A 10,822-nucleotide genomic window follows, 5' to 3' on the forward strand; every position below is an offset into this window, starting at 1 on the left:
CACCTCACGGTGCCATCGAAGGTAGAAGAGTCCTGTCTGTACAGCTGGGAACAGTTCTCCATTCAAGGCTGTGCTTTATGTTCTGCTTTGTTCTGCTGAATGTACATGTGTGCTACACAACAGTTCCTGTAATGGGCCTAAATTACCAGGATCCACAGACACACACACAACACACAACACACACACACCTCCCTCTGTACTGTTAATCTTATCCAAATGTGCAGCCCGGAGACGCCGCTCCAAAGATTTAGCACAGTTAGCATTAGCTCATGTTTTTATTGAGAGTGTATTTGGAGGTGGGAGGGGGCGCTGCTGTAAGTGTAAACATGACCTCTGACCCCATGAGGTCATGCAGTTTGCATGCATGTGTTTGTCTGTGTGTACAGTGGTGTTAGGGACCGTGCAGGACATGAGTGTAAGTCTGTGTCTGTGTGAGGCGATGGGAACGTGTGTGAGAGGGTTAACTAATGAGAAATGAAAGCCACATGGCGGCTCCTCTCCCTCTGCCCTGTCTCCACTGAACATCCAGAGGCTGCACGGATTATCACACACGTCCAGAGAATCAGCCGACAGACTGTCCACAGGGTGACCCAGCACACAACCACACACAACACACAACACACAACAACACAACAACACACACACAACACACACACACAACACAACACACAACACACAACAACAAAACACAACACACAACGCACAACGCACAACACACAACACACACAACAACACAACACACAACACACACAACAACACACACAACACACAACACAACAAACAACACAACACACAACACACAGCACACAACACACAACACACACAACAACACAACACACAACACACAACACACAACAACACAACAACACAACACAACACACAACACACAAAACACACAACACACACACACACAACAACACAACACACAGCACACAACACACAACACACAACACACAACACACAACACACAACACAACAACACACACAAACACAACAACACAACACACAACAACACCAACACACAGCACACAACAACCACAACACAACACAACAACACAACAACAACACACACAAACACAAACCAACAACACACAAAACACACACACACAACACACACCAACACAACAACACAGCACACAACACACAGCACCCAACACAACACACAGCACACAGCACACAGCACACAACACCCAACACACAGCACACACACAACACACAACACACAACACACAGCACCCACACACAGCACACAACACCAACACATAACACATAACACACAGCACACAGCACACAACAACAACACACAGCACCCAACACAACACACAACACACAGCACACAGCACCCAACACACACACAACACACAGCACCCAACACCCAACACCCAACACCCAACACACAACACACAACACACAGCACCCAACACCCAACACCCAACACACAGCACACAACACACAGCACCCAACACCCAACACACAGCACACAGCACACAGCACACCATGACACCAACAGTAACAACATGTTGTGTTCCTGGTCACAGCTCAGATGTGTGTCCTCCTGCAGAGTGAAGCTCATCCACTCAGGTCATTTCCCCCTCACCTGCGTCTGTCAGGCAGCAGACACAGAGCAGTAAAGCTGCCTGCACCCTATTGGACGAGGCAGTGATCAGAACAGCAGCGCTGCCTGATGACGGCCTGTGTGGGGCCTTCCTGTCTGTCTGGTTGTTTGTCTCTTAGGAACCGGTCAGTGACTGCAGACATGTTGAAGGGAGTGAAAATGAAACATCTCCTCTCCGTCCTGTGACTGTTTGCTGCAGCCTGCACACAACTATTCACTGGCTCTGCTTCAGCCTGCGAGCTCGGCCAACCATCAAACAGCTGCCGGTCATGTGACTCAGGTGGAAGAGCTTCATGACCTCATTCAGCTTGTTGACATATTTTGACTGCAGCAGCTTCTACAGCTGACGGCGTTCGGCTCTTCTGTTCACGTTTGTGTAGCTACACAGAGCTCACTGTGACTACAAACACTCCGAGAGACATCTGCATGATTTATGGTGCATGAAAAAAAGTGCAAACACATGGCGCACAGCACCGGCTGCAGTCTGCTCCCAAGCCGCCTGTGCTCTGGACTCACTTCGTTCTGATTTCAGGGAGGTTAGAAGCTGCATGATGTGTCCTTTCACACAGAAGGTTCCACAGTTAGTAACTTGGAGCACGCAGAGTTAAAATGTGTCTGCAGCGAACACGTGTGCAGCTTCAGAAATCAGTGTGAGTGTGTGAGGCGACGGAACACAGACGGCTCACACACATCATGTGTTACATGGACGCTCCTCTGGCCTGCTTTCCTTCCGAGCTCTGAACGCCTCACATGTTCTGTCTGGTTGTTATTCACAGCTGAGCACTTGATGTTCCTGTTCATGTTACATGTTAGATCCATGACAGAAGTGCAAACATACTGACCCTGATCCTGTCTAACCTTCTGCTTCATCACCCACAGGTTTCCTGACAAACTCAGAGGGCGGCCATCTTGGCAGCACCTGTCTGAGTCCCAGGTTTTCCAAATATGGGATAACAGGTGGCGCTGAGGCGGGTGAGTTCAGTTAAAGTTCTGTGTGCATGTTCAGTTCTGCTGTTTGGGGACACAGTGCATCCTAACACAAAGATCCTCTCAACCTTTACAGGACAGGTTAAAACTCACAGACTCTGAAGCCCGGTCCGTGGGAGCCCGGTCCGTGGGAGCCGTCTCTCCCTCCTCCTCCCCCCTCTGCGCTGCTGTGCAGTGTGGTCACGTTGCCTTTCTCGCAGTAGTTGACACATCGCTCCTGGCTGCAGCGCACCTTGCAGATGGTCGGCGTGAACATCACCTGGATCCTCTCCAGCCCTCCTCCGCCTGTCTGTCCGTCCGCTGGCAGCAGAGAGGCAAAGAGCATGAAGAGGGGCAGAGAACAGCGGAGTCGTGGCTGCAGCATGGCGAGTGTTGGCGGTCAAACTTCTTGAGTTTGCTGCATGGCCCGAAAAACCCCAAAGCTCTGAGTCTGCCTCGCTCGGCCCTCGCTCTCCTTTTCTTGCTCGGTGGTTGAGTGAAAACGAGCGTTGCAGGAAAAAGGAGGGAAGGAAGGAAGAAGAAGGCCAGGCGCTCCCCTCCCCGCTCGACACACACTCTGTGTGAGCGAGCGAGCATCACAGAGGGAGAGAGAGAGGTAATTGAAAGCAGTGCAGCGGCTGGGCTCAGCTCCAAACTAAATGTTTAGCAGGGATCTGGTCCATCGGTCCACACGAGGGAGAGCGAGCATTGCTCTGCGAGTCCTCCCCCTCTCTCTCTTATTTTATTGGCCATCTCTGGGTAGGAACAGGGGCCCTGTATCTGCTCACAGTTTCACAACAGCCTGCAGAGCCTTACAGGACGTCACAGCTGTGATGCAACCCAGGACACTCTGTGTGTGTGTGTGTGTGTGTGTGTGTGTGCAGCACTTCCTGTCTCTCAGCTCCTGAGGGAAACATCTGGCTCTTCTTCAGCTGCTGAACGACCTCTGCTCACCAGCTGGCCTCTAAAGGCTGCTCCTGAGCTGTGTGACCCCCCCCACTGAGCTCCTCCACCACAGATAAACCAGGTTTCACCACCACAGTTAGAGCTGATGGAGCTGATGGAGCTGATGGAGGAGCAGAGGACGTCTTTAGGAGGACTCTACAAGTCCAGACGCTTTGCTTCAACCTTCTCTACTGTGTACAAATCTACTCTTGATGTTATGATGGCGTGGGAAGAGGAAGAGGAGAGGCTTCATCACAGCTGACTGCTGAGCAGGTCATTGTCAGTCTGTCTCTGAGGGACTGAACAGCGGGCCGGCTGCAGAAGGTGCCGATCAGCCCTGACGGTCTCATCCATCACATCAGGATCTGTGAAGAACCTGATTAAACCTGCAGAGCCCAGGTACTCTGACCTGCAGCCCTGACTGCAGGGATCCGTCTGTGTGATCCAGACCCCCTGAGGGGCCCCTGCGGCGTGGAGGGCCGAGGCTCAGAGGGGAACAGAGGCTGGTTGTTCCTGCGGGTGTTTGTCTATGAGCTCACGTCCTGGCTGACGGCAGACTGTGTAACGAGCAGCACACGGAGCCTGGAAACACTGTGACTACATTATTATTGTCGTCCCCCTGTGTGTCAATGCTCCGACCCCGAGGAACCGGGGCCACGCTGACCCACATACCAACACAAATCCTCTGCTGCCATAGTTCTGCGGTCTGGAGCCAACGGTGCGGGACACACTGCTGAACCCACAAACACCTGGGACCCCTGAGCTGCAGAGCAGACCCTGGGACCTACCCCAGGATCGACCCGGGACCGACCCCGGGACCGACCCCGGGACCGACCCCAGGATCGACCCAGGGACCGACCCAGGGACCGACCCAGGGACCGACCCCAGGACGACCACAGGATCGACCCCGGGATCGTCCCCGGAATCGTCCCTGTGACGTGCTGGAAGGAAATCTGAGGACTGGTGAACTGAACAGCTGTGTCCTCGGTCAGATTAACACCTGAGCTCAGACGTTGATTTCTGTGTCTTCGTGTTTAGAATGTATTTGCTGCGGTCGAGCGGCGTCTCCATCGCTGCTCCGCTCGGCCCACAGCTGAACAATGACAGGAACTGTGTGAGGCTGTAATCGCAGCGATCAGGCCTGAGCTGTGTGAACAGCTTATCTGAAGCTCACAGTGAAACAGCTCCATTAACAGCTGGAAAATAAACAACATTCCAGCGGAGCGGGGCCACTGGACTCGACCTGTGGTACAGCTTATCTCTCAGCGCCGACTATCAGCTCACACGTCCTGCTAAATAATGATCCACACGTGGAGGTATGTGTGTAGTACACAGTAAGATCAACAGGAGGCGCCACTGTTATCTGCGACAGCGACACATAAACATCACACAGCGCTCTGACATCACTCACACAGGATCAGGATCTCCTCAGTAACATCAGAGCAGTCATGGTGTTTTATCATGAACTCACTTCGGCTGATCTGACATCAGATGGAACAGCGCCCCCAGAGGTCATAGGGTTAACTTAGCAGGCAGCGTTAGCTTGAAAGGGTTAATGTTGCTAATAAAACAGCCTCCAGTGTGAGGTCACACACAGTGAGCTAACAGCTAGCTTTAGCATTAGCTTAGCTTAGATCAGCAGGAGCATTCTGTTATTTGTATTTTTACTAATTATTATTAATAACTAATAACTTGTAACGTCAGCTGGGGGTAGGAGGGTTATTGATTGATTTAAATAGACATGGACTGACCGGTGTGGACGTGCACGGTGTACTGGCCCCTCTGAGTGTGGAACGTCTTCACTGAGGAGGAAGAGGAGGAGGAGGAAGAGGAGGAGGGGAGGAGGAGGAGGAGGAAGAGGAGGAGGAGGAAGAAGAGGAGGAGGAGGCCTCATGGAGTTTCTTCTCTCTTCTCTATGTGCTTCATCAGCAGGGCGGCCATCTTGTCTCCTTGTCCACCTTGTGACAGAGTCTTCCTCAGCAGCACGGCTTGAGCCTCCCTCAGACTGACACACACAACACAACACACACACACACACACACACACGCTGTCAGATGTGTCATAAATACACACAACCAGCTGAGCTGTGTCTTCCATCTCAGTGTTAGTTCACATGCTTGTGATATTCTGTGGTAGTAAATCAGGGGTCAGAGGCAGGTGGAGGTAGCGGTGGGCCTGACCCGGCCCGTGGGCCTGACCCGGACCCGGCCCGTGGGCCTGACCCGGCCCGTGGGCCCTGCAGCTCGATGTCTGGCACAGTGCTTTAAAGAGGCTGTAAACAGAGTGATGAAAAGCAGCTGATAACAGCGACGCCCTGCAGTCTGACGCAGCTTATTATTCATGCGCACATGCTGCAGCTGCTGTTTATGTTTGAGCAGCTTGTTCCCTCCAAGACAAACAGGACTAAAGCAGACTGAGCAGTTGGGTCTTTGTTGGTCTCATGTTGTGACATCTGTCATGCTGCAGTATGACGACGCGTCCTTGTAACAGGAAGTATACAGCTGTGTGCACACGTGCTGCCCTCCTGTGGTCGTATCAACGTATTTTCATTTTTGAACGCAGACCCTGTGGGACCCAACGGAGGGATCAGCTCCCTGCAGTCTGATCTTCCACAGACTGCTGACCCCTGTCCTGACCCCTGTCCTGACCTCTGACCTCTGACCTCTGACTCAGGGTCATGGTGATTGTTGAGCTCAGGCTCTCAGAGGACGGTAAATCCTCCGATCTGTTCAAAGATGTGTTTAAAGGTCATGAATGTTTTCACATCGTTAAACAGGAGCTCACACCTCCAAACACAGCTGCTCAGGATGGAGGAGGAGGAGGAGGAGGAGGAAGGAGGAGAGGTGGAGGGAGGAGAGGAGGGGAGGAGGAGGAGGAGGAGGAGGAAGGAGGGAGGTGGAGGAGGAGGAGGAGGAGGAAGGAGGAGGAGGAAGGAGGAGAGGTGGAGGAGAGGAGGAGGAGGAGAGGAGGAGGAGGAGGAAGGAGGAGAGGTGGAGGAGGAGGAGGAGGAGAGGTGGAGGAGAGGAGGAGGAGGAACAGATCTGAGGAGGAGGAGGAGGAGGAGGAGGAGGAGGAGGAAGGAGGAGAGGTGGAGGAGAGGAGGAGGAGGAACAGATCTGAGGAGGAGGAGGAGGAGGAAGAGGAGGAGGAGGAGGAGGAGGAGGAGGAGGAGGAGGAGGGCAGAAATGTGAAGGAGAGACAAAGAAGAGGAGGGGGAGGAAAATGAGAAGAATAAGTAGGAAGGAGAGAGTGAATGAAATGAAGACGAGGAGGAAGAAAGAGGAAGAATGGAAAGGAGGAGGAAGATAGGAGGAGGTAAAAGAGGAAAGATGGTGGATATAGGAGGCAGAGAGAGAGGAGAGTGAAGAGGAAGAGTAGAAGCAGGCAGGGCTGCAGGAGGAGGTGAGGGTGGCCGACAAGGAAGAGGAGCTGATGGGGAAGAGGATGGAGGCAGAAAACAAACACATGGAGAGGGAGGGCTCAGGAGGAGGAGGAGGAGGAGGTCCTGTGTGCTTTGTACCTCAGCTTCTTCACCTTTCTTTCTTCTGGTCTCCTGCCATCTCCTTCCACGTCAGACCTTCTGGAGGCTTTGAGCTGTTCCTCAGGACTTAGGGGAGGCCTGGTTCTCCTTGTCCGTCAGGAACCCTCTGGTAACCCCCTCTGTCCTCCACTGTCCTCTGCAGCAGAAGAGGAGTAGAGTCTGGGATCTTGGTGTCTCCTTTTCATCAGCCTGGACATAAGACAGGTTCTGGTCTGGAGCTCCATAGAGGGGCGCCCTGCTGCTGGCCTGTGGGAGGTGTGGGCATATGTGGGGAGGGAGCGGTGATGCTCAGGGCCGAGGATCTGCGACTGACCGGAAGCTTAGTGGGGCGGACAGACGTCAGAGGGTGGGCCGTCACCGTGGAGAACCGACAGCGGTAACCATGGAAACCTGGCCTGCACACACACCTGTTGGCCTGCCGACACAGCGCTGCGTTATGACAGGGAGGAGAGCACCTGGCTGGAGGAGGAGGAGGAGGAAGAGGAGGGAAGAGGAGGAGGAGGAGGAGGAGGAGGAGGAGGAGGAAGAGGAGGAGAGGAGGAGGAGGAGGAGGAGGAGGAAGAGGAGGAGGAGGAGGAGAGGAGGAGAGGAAGGAGGGGAGGAGGAGGAAGGGAGGAGGAAGAGGAGGAAGAGGAGGAGGAGAGGAGGAGGAGGAGGGAGAGGAGGAAGAGGAGGAGGAGGAGGAGGAGGAGGAGATGAGGAGGAGGAGGAGGAGGAGGAGAGGAGGAGGAGGAAAGAGGAGGAAGAGGAGGAGAAGGAGGAGGAGGAGAAGGAGGAGGAGGAGGAGGAAGGAGAGGAGGATGAGGAGGAGGAGGAGGAGGAGGAAGAGGAGGAGGAGGAAGAGGGAGGAGGAGGAGGAGGAGGAGGAAGAGGAGGAGGAGGAGGGAGAGGAGAAGGAGGAGGGGAAGAGGGGAGGAGGGAGGAGGAGGAGGAGGAGGAGGAGAGAGGAGGAGGAGGGGGAGGAAGAAGAGGAAGAGGAGGAAGAGGAGGAAGAGGAGGAGGAGGAGGAAGAAGAGGAAGAGGAGTTATTCACTCACAGGAAAACAAACGTTCATCTGTCAGTGTCAGTGTCCTCCAGCAGGGGGCAGCAGAGACCAACACACAAAACTGACCTTCTATTCAGCCTTTCACAATAAAAGCTTGTTAAAGCAACAAACATAAAACTTCAATAATAGCATGAGACGTTTCAGGTTATTCTGCAGCTCAAACTGAGCAGGAGCTAAAAATATTCAGTGACGCTGAGCTGACAGGAAGACGTATGTTTCAGATCACATCATGTCTGTGAACCCTGTGGACACACACTGTTCTGTGTGGGTCTCTTTAAACAGCAGCTCGGTGACGTCCTGTCTGTCCCTCTGTCCTCCACAGGTTTGTGCTTCCAGACCGCCCACAACTCAACACAATGTGAGCAAACAGGAAGGCTTTACTCTGCAGGATCACAGCCCACTGAGACCTAAGTCTGTGTATACAACTGTGTGTGTGTGTGTAGACTGTGTGTGTGTAGACTGTGTGTGTGTGTATGGACTGTGTGTGTGTGTGTGTGTGTGTGTGTGTATGGACTGTGTGTGTGTGTAGACTGTGTGTGTGTATGGACTGTGTGTGTGTGTGTAGACTGTGTGAATGTGTGTGTAAGCTAAATCCGTTTCCATTCACGAGTTTCTGCTTCACAGCTGATAATCCCAATCTGAAAGGACCCAGTGGCTCCTCCTGATCACTGCATCACTATGGAAACTGCATGTTCAAACTTGTCTGATCGAGCCAGCTGGAGGATCTGAGCCTGATCTGACCACAGTGAGGCTGTCCATATGGACACGTGGACTGGACCTGGGTTGGGTCTATAGGGTTCTGGAGGATTTAAAGTGCTGTGACAGACGCGGTGCAGGTCTGCAGGTGGATCGGATGAAGATGGTGTTCAGTGAGAGGACCATAAATACAGACCGACTGAGAGTCCCTGATCGGAACATAAATCCAGATCTGCATGTGGACTCGGCCGTCCATCATGACCTCACAGACACGTCTGTGCTGCCTCAGAATGTCTAAGAGACATTAACTTATCACTGAGGCCTGCAGCAGCTGTGTACCAGGCTGGAAACAGACATGGCCCTGGAGGCCCCCAGAGGCGGCAGGGGGGACTGCAGTGTGTGTGCAGACACTTCCACACAGACTGTGAGCAGGCTGCACGCAGGAAGGAGGCCATCCATCAGTTACACGCTCTGATCAGACGTTTTACTGAAGAGACCAGCAGCAGGTTCTGTCCGCAGCAGCTGGAGACGCACACGTGCCGCCAGTGTGGGATTAAAGACATAGACCAGGACCAGCAGCTATATATACACATATTTCATGTTCTTTTTACTTTATTCATAGTTCTAGGAGTTAATAAGTTATGTTTTTTCCATCCTGCATTTTTCTGATCACTTCCTAAAACAACTTTCCCTACAGGGATTAATCAAATTAATCCTAATCTTAATCTCACTTTTGTGCTTTAGGTGAGATAACAGTAATAAATCAGTTTGGATTAAGACACTCGGAGCTCTCCTGGCCTCGCCTGTGGGTGGATGGACTCACGTTTGGTGCACCTCCTGGTCTTTGGCGACAGGGTCCATCCGGCACAGCACTGACGTCCACACACGAGGCCTGCAGAGAAACATTCACGTAGATTATGGACTGATCAGCCAATCCAGAGCCGCCTCAGTGCTCACACTGTCTGTGTGGTCCCAGCAGATGTCAGACCCCCCCCCCCTGAAAGTGACAGACCGATGTGACTTCACAGCGGCCTGTAACAGGAAGTGTGTCAGAGGTGCTAACAGGCTGGAGACAAGCGGGACGCTCAGGTCAGAAACAGGTCCCAGCAGGCCTGAGGTCAGACCCACACTGCTGAAACTGGTTTAAGACCAGAGAGTGGATCATGTGAAGACACCGTAGGGTTCTTCCAGTAGACCAGGTCAGAAACCAGCTCTCCCAGTCCCAGAATCCGTCTGTGGCTGTCTTCACCGGTTAAGTTCTGAAGTCTGAATCCATGATCAGCTTTGTGTGTCCACGCAGACCTGTGGACATCAGATGCGAGTCGCTTCAGCCCGAACTGTAAAACAGCCTGCAACCAGTTCTAAGACCAAGTCCAAAACCAGTCTCAGGATCATGGAGACAGTTTGTAACAAGGTCCAGATCTCCTGAAGACACTGACTGAACCCTCAGAGGAACTGTGAACTCTGTCCATCATCAGGCACTGATCCAGATCTGGATGTCTTCTTTTCAGACCTAAACGTGACGGAGTCGACCGGCGACTGTGTGTTTGTGAAATGCAGCCATCTGACGCTCAGAGGATTTAATCATTACTCACAGCGTACTGCTCATATTGTAGCAGCTCAGGAGGCCCACCAACACAAAACAGCACACACACTACTGAACCTGGATACACAGACTGGACATGAGAGGAGGCGACCAATCAGAACAAAGAGGACGATCAGCTGATTGAAATGAAGGTCCAATCTGTGATAAACCCACTGTAAGAAGTTTGAAAATGAACCGTCTTTGTTCATGTAGACATGACACCCTTTGTGTGCAGAGAATTCAGTTAGCATGCTAACTTGATAGCCTTGTGTAATCCCACTGTGAGCCACTAGGTGGAGCACTGAGTCAGTCTGTCCTTCTACTTCCTGCTGCTCCCTGGTGGAGCGGAGGCTCCGCTCCACAGACCAGGTCCCTGCTGTGGAGGATAGAAACTCTGCTGCTCTCACGTCTTTACTTCCTACGCTCTG

The sequence above is a fragment of the Parambassis ranga genome, chromosome 13 (genome assembly GCF_900634625.1).
Source record: "Parambassis ranga chromosome 13, fParRan2.1, whole genome shotgun sequence".
Lineage (NCBI taxonomy): Eukaryota > Metazoa > Chordata > Actinopteri > Ambassidae > Parambassis > Parambassis ranga.